Source organism: Vombatus ursinus, unplaced genomic scaffold (genome assembly GCF_900497805.2).
Source record: "Vombatus ursinus unplaced genomic scaffold, bare-nosed wombat genome assembly UNPS02014780.1, whole genome shotgun sequence".
Classification (NCBI taxonomy): domain Eukaryota; kingdom Metazoa; phylum Chordata; class Mammalia; order Diprotodontia; family Vombatidae; genus Vombatus; species Vombatus ursinus.
Window position 1 is genome coordinate 881,516 of NW_020954558.1, and position 12,535 is coordinate 894,050.

Consider the following 12,535-nt stretch of genomic DNA (forward strand, 5'->3'; position numbering starts at 1 on the left):
ATGTAATCTATAACAGTGGAGGAGCATTCTCATCAAGAGATATTAAAAAGTCATTTGCATTTTGGAAATTAAATCTAAACTTTGAAGTGCATAAAAAGGAACAAAGAGATAACATAGTTGACAAGTGACTAGCAAACAATTTTAAGAGAGAATGAAGATTACAAGATTACGAATAAAAAAAAGAATGTGATTAAGGAATCACACATAGCCATATGTGATCAATACTCAAGAGGAAATATTTCATCTATAGAAATATATATTGCCCAAACTGACAGGAATTAATTTAAATAGACCACTCTGAATTGAGAAAATGTTATAATTGCATTGTCTCACAATGCCTGAGCCAGTTTCAAAGTCAAATTTTCAATCTTCCAAGACAAATAATCTCTGTATTAGATGGGATAGTATATGTTAATATATAAAACTGTTATTCTGTATTCATAATATAGGATAATATTAATATAGAATGATATATGAAGAGAATATAGATGAAAGATGAAATGACTAAGGAAAAAGATTTGAGATTCTGAGCATATCAATTTATTTATTTATTTATTGGCTTTCTCTTTTTTATTGTTTTAAGTAATTAATTTTTAGTTTTCAACATTCACTTCCACAAGACTTTGAGTTCTAAATTTTCTCTCCCTCCCTCTCCTCTCCTTTCCCCTATATAGCATGCAATCTGATATAGGCCATACATATACAATCATATTAAACATATATATTAATATTAAACATATTTTCACATTAGCCATATTGTAAAGAAGAAATAGAACCAATTGGAGGAACTACAAGAAAAAAGAAACAAAAAAAGAGAGCAAATAGTGTGCTTCGATCTGCATTCAGACTCCATAGTTCTTTTTTCTGGAAGTGTTTAGCATTTTCCATCATGAATCTTTTGGAGTTGTCTTAGATTCTTGCATTTCTGACAAGAGTTAAGTCTATCAAAGCTACTCATGCACAATGTGGCTGTTACTATGTACAATGTTCTCCTGGTTCTGTTCACTTCACTCAGCATCAGTTCATGTAAGTCCAGTTTTTTTTTCTGAAATCTGCCTGCTCATCATTTCCTATGGAACCAGACAATGAAGTATTATGTATTACATTACATTCATATGCCACAACTTGTTCAGCCACTTCATAATTGATAGGCATTCTCTCAATTTGCAATTCTTGACTATCACAAAAAGAGCCGCTATAAATAATTTTGTACATGTGGGTCTTTTTTCCCGTTTTTATGATCTCTTTGGGATACAGCCCTAGAAGTGCTATTGCTGGGTCAAATGGAGTACAGTTTTATAGCCCTTTAGACTTAGTACCAAATTGCTCTCCAAAATGGTTGGATCAGTTCACAACTCCACCAACAATGCATTAGTGTTCCAATTTTCCTATATCTTCTCCATTATTTATCATTCTCCTGTTGTGTCATGTTGGTCAATCTAATAGGTGTGATGTGGTACCTCAGAGGTGTTTTGATTTGCATTTCTCTAATCAATAGTGATTTAGAGCATTTTTTATATTACTATAGATAGCTTTAATTTCTTCATCTGAAAACTGCCTTCTTATATCCTTTGACCATTTATCAATTCAGGAATGACTTGTATTCTTATAAATTTGACTCAGTTCTCTATATATTTTAGAAATGAGGCCTTTATCAGAGATACCGGTTGTAAAAATCATTTCCCAGCTTTCTGCTTCCCTTTTAATCTTGGTTGCATTAGCTTTGTTCATACAAAAACTTTTCAATTTAATGTAATCAAAATGATCCATTTTGCATTTCATAATGTTCTCTATCTCTTGTTTGGTCATAAATTCTTCTGTTCTTCATAAATCTGACAGGTAAATCATTCCTTGCTCTCCTAGCTTGCTTCTGTGTTAGCCTTCATATCTAAATCATGTACCCATTTTGACTTTATCTTGGCATATGGTGTAAGATGTTGGTCTATGCCTAGTTTCTGCCATGTTATTTTCCAGTTTTCCAGCAATTTTTGTTAAATAATGAGCTCTTATCTCAGAAGCTGGAGTCTTTGGGTTTATCAAACAGTAGATTGCTATATAAGATACTATATATGTTACTATATATATCACTGATTATTGTGTCTTGTGTGCTAACCTATTCCATTGATCCACTCTATTTTGAGCCAGTCCCAAGTAGTTTTGATGAGCATATCAATTTATTGAGCAATGCATGCCAGTTGCATAACAAATAGGGACCAGGCCTCTTCAGCTTTCACACTGGACCCCCAAATACAGGAAGAGACAAATTTTTATAAATTAAAACTGATTAATTAAATGAGAACAATTAATTAAAAGGAAAAAAACCATAATATAAAGTTAAATAATTCAATTTCTAATTGGAGGAAATATTGGGAACTTTCCAAGTTGAAAGGGGGAAAATAAGCAGGTGTAACTTTCTTGAAATAACAGAGGTGTTCCACTCCCCACAAATGTCTTTTTTTTAATCAAAGAAGCATAAAAACAATAACTAATTGACCTGTATGGGACCAGTTTTCAAATAAGACATGTGGATTGTTTGAGATATAAAATTATAAGAAACTCCTTGCATCAATCTTCAGATCTGACTGGGTTTCTGGGCAGTGTAACCTAGGTCCTTAGTTAAGGGTCTCTAAGCAGCAGGGAGAGGTGGTGCAATTTCCCAGTACTGCAAGACTAGGTTCAAATAATGCAATAAAGTTATCTCTCAATTACCACAATTGAATGAAGTATTATCACAAGACAGAAATTAGACTAAACCCATAATTGAATAGAAAGGGAGCTGAACTAGCTATAGAATTGAGTCACAAAATGGAGTCAGTGTGGTTCATTCAATTCCCACAATTTTTCCCTTTTGATTCATGGGGGAGGGGCCATTTTACTACCCCTATGGGTTATCTATGAACCAAATCTATAAAGTTTTTCATATGTATTCATAATCAGAATTACATAAGTCAGACTACAGTTCAAATTACTTAGAGGGCTTACAACGGACTAATTTTGAGAGGGGAGAGTTACATGTCCCCAAGGTAACCAAAACAAAAAAGAAAAAAAAAAAACCTCAGCAAATATAAACATCATGAAACAAAAGGTCAAAGCAATAGAGTGATCAATATTAAATAACATCAAATCTCCTTGTATCCTAGTAACCCACTCCCAATGTCCATTTAATCATTCTTGTCTTGACTCCCAGATGTCTCATGGAGTCATCTGATTTCTGGAGATACCTTCTCTTGGACATTCTGAAATAGGCTTCTTTCTCCGTGCAGCCCTAAAGGAGCCTCTGCTTCTCTGGTTCAAAATCATTTATAAAGATTCCTAGATAATCCTGCTAAATTTGGCTAGTAATAAGACAATACAATTTAGTATAATCTCTTAAATTTGGTTTTCTAATAACTAGTTCATGTGGGGAAAGACTCAAGCCTTATGGTTCTGATCTTATTAACAACAGAACTATAAAAAGAATATCAAATTGGGAACCCATAATTTACCTGAAACTTCAGAGAATTTAGTTGCTATTTCTTTTTTTTTTTAGTGACATAATTCAAGTATTTAACCTCCTAAAAGACACAGCACAAGCAGCTGAGGGCCTAGGAGGTAGGCACTCACTGCTCCCTGAGGCTGCAGCCTGGTAATCCCTGTAGTGGTCAGTTCCCATGATTCTATGCAAAAGGTGCCCTCCTCCTAGGCCCCAAGGGCACTTTGCTCAGCCTGACCCAAGGGGCCTACAGCACTTCCAGGTCAATGCCAAAAAATCCTTCTTCCAAGAGGAAAAGGGGCAATTTGGGTTAAGAGTTCAAGGGAGGCAAAGGGACAGCCAAGGAGAGCCCACACTGTCCCCTCCCTAGCATCCAGAAAGACCCTTACCCTTCTTGCTTTTCTTGCCAGTGGGTATCCGGATGGGAAAAGGAGCTGAGCTGACTGGAGGTGAAGGTGGAGGTGGAGGTGGGGGTAGGGGTGTGAGTAGCTCCATGGACTCAGCTGGGCCGGTGCTGGATCAGAACTCTTCAAAGGGTGAGAATTTCAGGGGCCTGATGGGGGGCCGAGGACTGCTGTTGAGGTGCAGAGGGGATGACGGCTTGGGCTGAAATGAGAAGCCTTCTTTTGATGCCCTCAGGGACAGAGGGGGCCACATAGGTGAATCCCAAGAAAGCCTGGTTGGCGCTTTTACTGAGGGCTTTGCCATCAGGGCTATCCACTGGCATCTGCTTCGTAAAACATGTGTCAAACTGGCTTATGTCTCTTCAGACTGCAAGCAAGGCCGGAAGGGGGATTCTATTTGTTGGGCCAAGAGGTCTTCACAATTGATGGGGTGGAAGAAAGGGTATTTCTGCCCATCTGCTGCATCCCAAGGTCCACCCCCAAGTCACTGGCTGGGGTTTCTCTTCAAAACCTTTTTTTTTTTTTTGGTGAGGCTATTGGGGTTAAGTGATTTGCCCAGGGTCACACAGCTAATGACAGTTATGTGTCTGAGGCCGGATTTGAACTCAGGTCCTCCCGACTCTAGGGCCAGTGCTCTGTCTACTGTGCCACTAGCTGCCCCTCTTCAAAAACTTCTTCAGAAGGTTCCAAGCATCTGCAATGAGGTAGGGTGGCAACGCCAGTTTTGCACTGAGGATATTGTCGATTGTTTTCTTTTGATTCTCTCTGGTAAAGGGTGGCTGGAGAAGGTAGACAATGAACAAAGACACTTGCTGCTGCCCTCCTTGTCCCCTGCTCTCCCCTCCATGCCTGCTGATCCTCCTGAAAAGAGAGGGAATTTGCCATTCCTGTGAGCATGTCCTACATCAGGGTTCCCAGGCTCCACCAGTCCACTGCCCAGGTGTGGCCACTGTGTGTGAGGATGTTGGGGGCCATATACTCAGTGGTGCCACAGAATGTGTGAGTGACTGAGCCCTGATGGATAGAATCCTTATAGAGGTCGAAATCTATCAACTTTATCTGGCCTTGGCTGCTCAACATGATGTTTTCAGGCTTACGGTCCCAGTAAATGATGCTTTGAGAGTGGAGGTGGCCTAGGGTCAGTGTAATCTCCCCCAGGTAGAAACAGGATGTGTCCTCCATGAAGATGCCTTCACACTCCAGCTGCATGAAGAACTCTCCTCCACTGAGGCATTCCAGAATGAGATAGAGCTTGCTGTCCATCTGGAAGGGATAGGCCAGCTCCACAATGAAGAGGTGCCTCACGGCCTCCAGGATACTCCATTTAGCCCATGTGGGCTGTGGCCTTAGTGTTATGCATAATTTTCACTTTTCTCAACACTTTCACGGTGAATATTTTCACCGCATTGTTGCCTTGTACCTTCCAGATCTGGAATACCTTGTCATAGCCCCTTTTGCCCAGGACTCAGAGGACCTCAAAAGAGTGGGGGCTGATGTATTTGGGTCAAGGGTTCACACAGGTCTCTGACAATTCCACCTCTTCATAGAGCCCCACAGACTCCAAACCAGCAGTTGTCAAATCCAGATCAATATCTGTGGGACTGAGCTCTGGCTTGCCATTGCCCTTGCTGACCTCTTAGGTCTCCAGGTCTATATCAAACATGGCTGGGTGCCCGTGCTCTGTATCCCACATACCCCTCCCATTGGGTCTGGCTGAGCCTGCTATTTCTTTCTTTACCTAAACCCTATATCTGATATAAGAATCTTGTAAAAATATGTAAGGGTCTAACTATAAAATGAACTCTTCTCTTTTAATATTATCAGACAATTACTTAAAGTGGGAAAATAATTTCATTTTCTTTACAATTATCAATGTATTTTATGTGTAAAGTCCTTAAACTAATTTTGAGAATTTCTTACTAAAACATACTCAAAGCCTGAATTTCCATACTACATATATTTGGAAGCCAATCTTTTACATATGCATATAGTTCTTGGAGAAATCAGTCTAATCCTGTTGTGTTATCAAAATTTACATTACATCCTTGTCTTATTACTTTGTCTAATTCCCCCTTTAGGAGAATATCATCTCTATATCATAATTTGACCAAAATACGGATGAAAATTTTAAGATTTTTCATATTTGAATCCTATTATAGTAGCAGATGTGTTCCAGTATCAATCTATTAAGTAATTAATTAATAGATTTAGTATTATTGCACTTTCAAAACTTCTATTGCTCACCTACCCTGATTATAGAAATTTGCTATGAAAGGAAAAGAAGAGATTAGTTATAACAATGTCAAGGCTTTTCCCCTCAAGGGCACAGACTGACTTGCCATAAGCCATACCAGGGGAAAAACTACCTTAGCTCTGCTTGATTCCAGGCATGAGTCATATCTGACAGCCAATCATATAGTTACAGAGTATCATAAGCCAGGTTCAGGATTAATCAGGTGGAGAAATTTCCTGTTCAGAAAGGAGAAAGCATAATGGGGAAACTGAGTCAAGAGAATTTTACCGTAGGCCACACCAACATTATCTCCTCAACTTTTTCCAGCTAAGATATCTACCTGTAGCAGTTCTCAGACTGCAATACATGCCATTTTCTGCTATTGGCTTCATGACAATTAAGATAATCATCCCTGTAACCAAAACTCAAAACAATCGTAAGTTATATTCCCTAAGAGTTTTCACCTCAAACAGCAAAATATCACTAATCACAATTTAGGGCTTGAATATTATTCTCATGTTTCCCTAAAAGTTGTTTTTCATTTGTCCTTTACTTATAAATTAAAACCAACCACATTCTGAGGTTTCAGACAAACAGCAAATACCTGATAGTTGACTCATATTAATGTATTAAAGTTACATCTTTAAGTCACCTCATACATTTTCAGAATTTTTATAAGTGGTGACCAAAAATTTTCAAATAAAAATGCACTCTTTATCATAGTAAACTTGCTATTATTGTTATCTATTTTAAAACAAATACACCCCAATAAATATTACAGTTTTCAAGTATCTACTTTGTCACATTCAATTCACAATCAAGCAGCACCCAGATTAAAAAAAAAAGTTTGCCTAACAGCACTTGTTATGCAATTATTTCCCAGATTTCATAAGAGAATTTATGAATACAATAATAACGTACACAATATCATGTATTTTTAAAATGAAACAAAACTTAATACCAATCAGATGACATTGATTCAGTCTAATGCTCTTCCAAATTATCTTACATAGAAAATCATTGATCTTATTACCTTTGGCATTTCATACTAATCACATCTAAAACCTGGTATGCAATTATTCAATTAAAGAAGTAGTAGTAGTAGTAGTAGTAGTAGTAGTAGTAGTAGTAATAGTAATAGTAGTAAACAATTATGTAGTACTTACCATATGCAAACTGCATACCTATTTTTTCCCCTTCACTCTGGGATTACTTTCAAAGTAGCTGCCTTCCTTTATTACTCTAAAATAGATATTAGTCTTCAGGGGAAAAGTGATCTAAATGGCATTTACCCCTGAAACTTTCACATAATTTAATTCTTAATTTTCCTTAAAACCAATTCAACAGAGTAGCACCCCCAAACTCATCAAGATATTTCAGCATATGTTAAGCTTCTGCCAAGTGCTAAGATCATTTCTACCTTTATAACATCTCTAATAAATGCCCCCCCAACCCTGACTCACTGCCTTCTCTGACACTGCTACGTCCCTCGTGTGTGCCCTCATCAACTCAGGCTGAGAGTGCTACGATTGCCTGCTGATTGATCTCCCTGTCTCAAGCATCTTCCCATTTAGTTATCAAATTGATCTTCCTAAAAGGATAGATCTGACCATGTCACCCACACCCACTCAGCAACTCCAATAGTTCCCTGGAGGTACCTAAATGGCACAGTGGGTAGACCTCTGTGCCTAGAGTTGAAAAGACTCAGGGTCAAATCTGGACTTAGACACTAGCTTTCTGACCCTAGAAAAGTGACTTAACTTATGTCTCCCTCAATTTTTCTAAACTGTAAAATGGGGATAATCATAGCACCTACTGCCTAGAGTTTTTATGAAAATCAAAGGAGATACATTTATAAAACACTTAGCACAGGACCTGGCATAAAGTAGACACTTAATACTTATATTCTTCCTTTTATCCTGATTAACCCCAGGATCAAATATAAAATCTTCTGCTTAGTTTTTACAATCCTTCATAATCAGCCTCAACCTCTGCATTCAGTCTGCTTACATCTTACTCCTTTCCATATACACTACAATCCAGTAACACTGGTATCCTCCCAGTTCTTACAACTAGGCACTCATCTCTTAAATCTATTCTCATTGGCTGTCCCATGCCTAGTAATCTCTCATTCCTCATTGCTACTTCCTAGTTTCCCCGACTCCCTTCAAGGCTCAACTAAAATCTTATCTTCAAGAGGTCTTTCTTTGTCCCCTCTGCCTTCCCTCTGAGATTACCTCCAATTTATTATACATACATACATATATATATATATATATATATATGAGTGTGTTTGTCCATATATATGTGCATATGTATCTATATATATATAGCTATATCTACATCTATCCATATCTACATATCTGCATATCTATATAGAGATATCTTATTCATAAATAGTTGTTTAGTTATCTCCCCCATCAGATTGTTAGATCCTTGAGAGAAATTTGCCCTTCCCCCCCTTTTTTTTTGGTAACTCCAGTGCTTAACACAGTGCTTGGCACATAGTTTGTATTTACTAAATGCTTGTGAATTTGAATTAATTAACTTGAGGTCCTTCCTCAGTTCATCCAAAGATAAAATGGAAAACCCCTTTAGTACTATTAAGAGAGAAATTCCCAGAAAAAGTAATTCTTTCTACAAATGTACCTTCTCTGAAGTTTATAGGGATAGAATTATACAGAGAACAAAGAGGTTAAGACACATTCCCAGAGTCACACAACCAATGTGTCAGGGCAGGACTTGCACCGAGTTGGCTGTGGAGTCAATGCTATCTTTTTTTTTTCTTCCAAATTGTAGTAATCCATGTACAATATGTTAATAAATGAAAACAATAATAAAGCAAAGACATAAGCATAACTATTCCCAATATTTTAGCTATACAATATTTCACTGACAGAGTCACCTCAAACCCTCAAAAGTCAATAATGCTTCACTTTCTAGGAAACTTTTTTCTTCAGCTCATTCCAGAAACTGACTACAATTTGCCAAAAATTCTTTCTTTTTTCTTCTCAAGAGTTATATGCACTCTTAATAAATAATCTAGACCAGTTCTTTCTTTGGATTCTCTCTAGTCATCCTAGGAAATGGTCTTTCCCAAATATAATGCTCTACTTGCCAGCTCCTCACAAACTCCTCAGAAATTTTCCTTTGTAAGCTTTCCCTGTAACTGCAAAAGTTTTCTCTCACCTTCTGTATTCCCTACAAATTCCTCTTAGATTTTATAGAATGCACCTGGCAGCCTAATGTGAGAGAGAACTTCAAATATTCATACATTTTTAGAGCTGATACTTCAGAAACTGACACTGACTGCTTTCTAAACATTTTTTGACTTTTACAGTAAGCATATTTGGAGTTTCCTCAATTCGGCACTAGAAAATTTTCTTCCAGAGGAGAGGTAAGGAAAAAACAGAGACAAGGACTGCCATTCTGGTCAGACTTCTTTTTTTTAATTTGCTTAGATTTTCAGTTTTCGCATTTTCATTAGCCAAACCTTATGTCCTCCACACACAGCTGAATCTAGCCTTATCTCTTTCTCTAAAAGAACCTAGAACAGGGATGGGGAACCTGTGGCCTTCTAGGCCTTTTGATTGAATCCAAATTTTACAGAACAAACTTTTCTTCTGTAAAATTTGCATTCAGCCAAAAGGCAGCACTGAAGGACACAGAAGGCCACATGCAGCCTGAAGGCCACAGGTTCCCCATCCCTGACCTTAGAACCAGAAGGAGCAAAGGAGCAGGTGAGCTGATTTCAGCCTGAATATCCTACTCTTACCTCCTTAGTCCAGCATGAGGTAATCCAGTTCCAATGACTTTCACCAGCATCACTCCCACAAAACCCAGCCCAATTAAATTATTTATTCTTTATTTACTACTAAACCATTTACTCTTTGAAGAACTGTCCAACCTGTTCTTGATTCCACCCTCTGTGCTCATAGTCCCCTATGCCTGGAACACATTTCTATCCACCCTTTTGAAGTCTTTTCTGTCCTTCAAGGCCTATATCAGGTGCCACTTTTTCCATGAAATTTGACCCAATTACCCTCAGTTGTGAATGCAACTGTTCTCCCTCCTCCAATATCCTAGCATTTTATTCATAGCTGTCCTATAACATCTAGCCTTTCATCACTTTATGACTTTTTTGTCCAAGTTCCTTGAAAGGCAGGGCTAGGTCTTGTTTGTCTTTGTATCCCCCCCCACAACCCCAGGGAAAGAACCCCGACATCACTGTTTGGTAAACTAAAACTGGAGCAGACACAAATTTAGGGTATAGAAGTACTCAGAATAAGTCAACAAAGATTTATTAAGTGCTTACTATGTGCCAGACATTTTAAGTCCTGGAGATACAAAGAAAGGAACAAAAAAATAGTCCGTGTCCTCTAAGAGGGCAATTATTAAATTGTATGAATGAGGAGATAGAACCTAGAGTTGTTCCCACAACCCCAATGCTCTTCCTAAATGGAACCTGGAAAGGGAGGATTAGTCCTATCAGGGCACTCTCCTACTATCTGAAAAAGGGAAGAGAGCTCCTGCTCTATATGGTACCCAAACTAAAGGTGACTAAGATCTATTTGAAGAAAGGGGCAAACCTACCTTCCAGAATTCATGTGGAAGCAAGGAAGGGTAAAGGAAAAGCCACAGCATAGGCACAGAAGTGGACAGTATTAATACCTAAGCAATGCTTCCAAGAAGTATGGAAACAAAGGGTGAGGGGAAGACCAGAAGGAGGAAAGATGCCTCAAAGCCAAAACATGATTTGGAGATTAATACAGAATGCAGGCCATTATGGGGAGGTGGGGTAGGGGAAGGTGAAGACAAAGAGAGAGTCAGGAAAAAACTGCCAGAATTGGGCACAAGCACCTGTCCTCTAGGCGACAGTTCAGAGCATAACTGAAGGAAATAAGGGAAAATTGAGCCCTGAAGTCCAGCCAAGGAGAAATTAACCTCCAAACACCTTCTCACCTTGCCAAGGCCTTTTCATTCTACTCCACTTGGAAAGACATTGGGAGGAGGTAAAGAATAGAAACAGTTACAGTTTCTTTCATGAACCCTCATTCCCTATTTTCTTGAAAGTTCAGGCCCTCACTCTAGAGTAGCTTCTTGATTCCCAAAGTTAGGGAAAGGAGTGTGAAGCTGAAAGCCCAGCAATCAAAAACTTGAACAGCCACCCTCATCTCCTAAGACAAATGAAAGAGGAAAAGCAGAGGCAGAATCATGAAAGGCAGAGTCAGGAAAGTTGAGGCTTCCTTTTCCTAGACCTCTTCTACTCCACCATCCCTCTTTCCTAAGAACAATCTCACCTATACCTTCCCTTACTGCTCCTGCAATAAGATATCACACGACTCTTCTTTCACCCCCACAGTTAAATAGCCTAAGAAGATGAGATGATTAGATGGGGCATTGTAATTGGTCAGCCTAGTACTCCAAATAGGTTGGAGGCCTAGGACACCTGTAAGCCTACTCTAAGTTTTTAAAAATATCATTAACTCTATGTGTGTCTATTTACCCAGCAAACAGTTGTTTTCCTCATCATGCTGGGGGAGGAGGATAGGCAGAGGAAGGGTTTCCTTCAAGAACATAGAGAGATACTGATGAAGAGAGGAGCTCACTGTGAAGTAGATATGGAGATTTATCTAAGGGCATGAATTGCCATTGAGTGGAGAGAGGGTTTGGCTCTGATGAAAATCCTGAGAGTTCATTGAAAGGGCTACTAAGCATGTCATAGAGTTGGAAATAGGGTCACTGAAAGGGTTAGTCATACAGTATAAAATGTAAAAGACATGGCTTCACAAGTTGTCAGAAAAAGACTAGCATTCTTAGCTGACCATAGTTTTGGGAGGTGATAATCCCACTCTCCCCTTAATACCAAACTGTCTTTTTGTTGATTACCCTAACATAACCTGTCTATCCTTGTTTATATATAGTTTTTTGAATGTTGGTATCATGGCACCCCATTAGACAGTGAGCCCTGATAAGGTGTCCAGTCTTGGATCTCACATCCTAAAATATGAGTTCCCCCAAAGGCAGGAGGTATCATGGTGCCCCATACAATGGTGAGATCCTTAAGATCAGGGATTGATTGTTTTTTTTGTTTGTTTGTTTTGTTTTTGGTATCTGTTTGTTTTTGCCTTTCTTTATTTCCCTAGTGCTTAACACAATGCCCAGTACAAAAAAGTGAGTAGTAAATGCTTAGAGACTATCATAATTATACCTCATCTAGAATATCTGGGTAACACATTTAGGGAATGACATTGGAGTGTGTCAAGAGAACAGTCACCAAAACAGTGATATCATGTGATATGAGAATCAACTGAAGGAATTAGGGGAAGAGAAAGTGCTGTTGTTCCTTGCTAGAGTGAGATATACTCTGTGTCTCCAGAAGAAAAAAGCAAGACCAATGGGAAGAGGCAGCAAGGAGGCAGACTT

The 12,535-nt window shown here is 38.5% G+C and overlaps 1 pseudogene; it reads right to left on the reverse strand.

The window, feature by feature from the left end:
- Positions 1–3,991: 3,991 nt before the first annotated feature.
- Positions 3,992–6,519, reverse strand: LOC114046040 (annotated as a pseudogene).
- Positions 6,520–12,535: the final 6,016 nt, after the last annotated feature.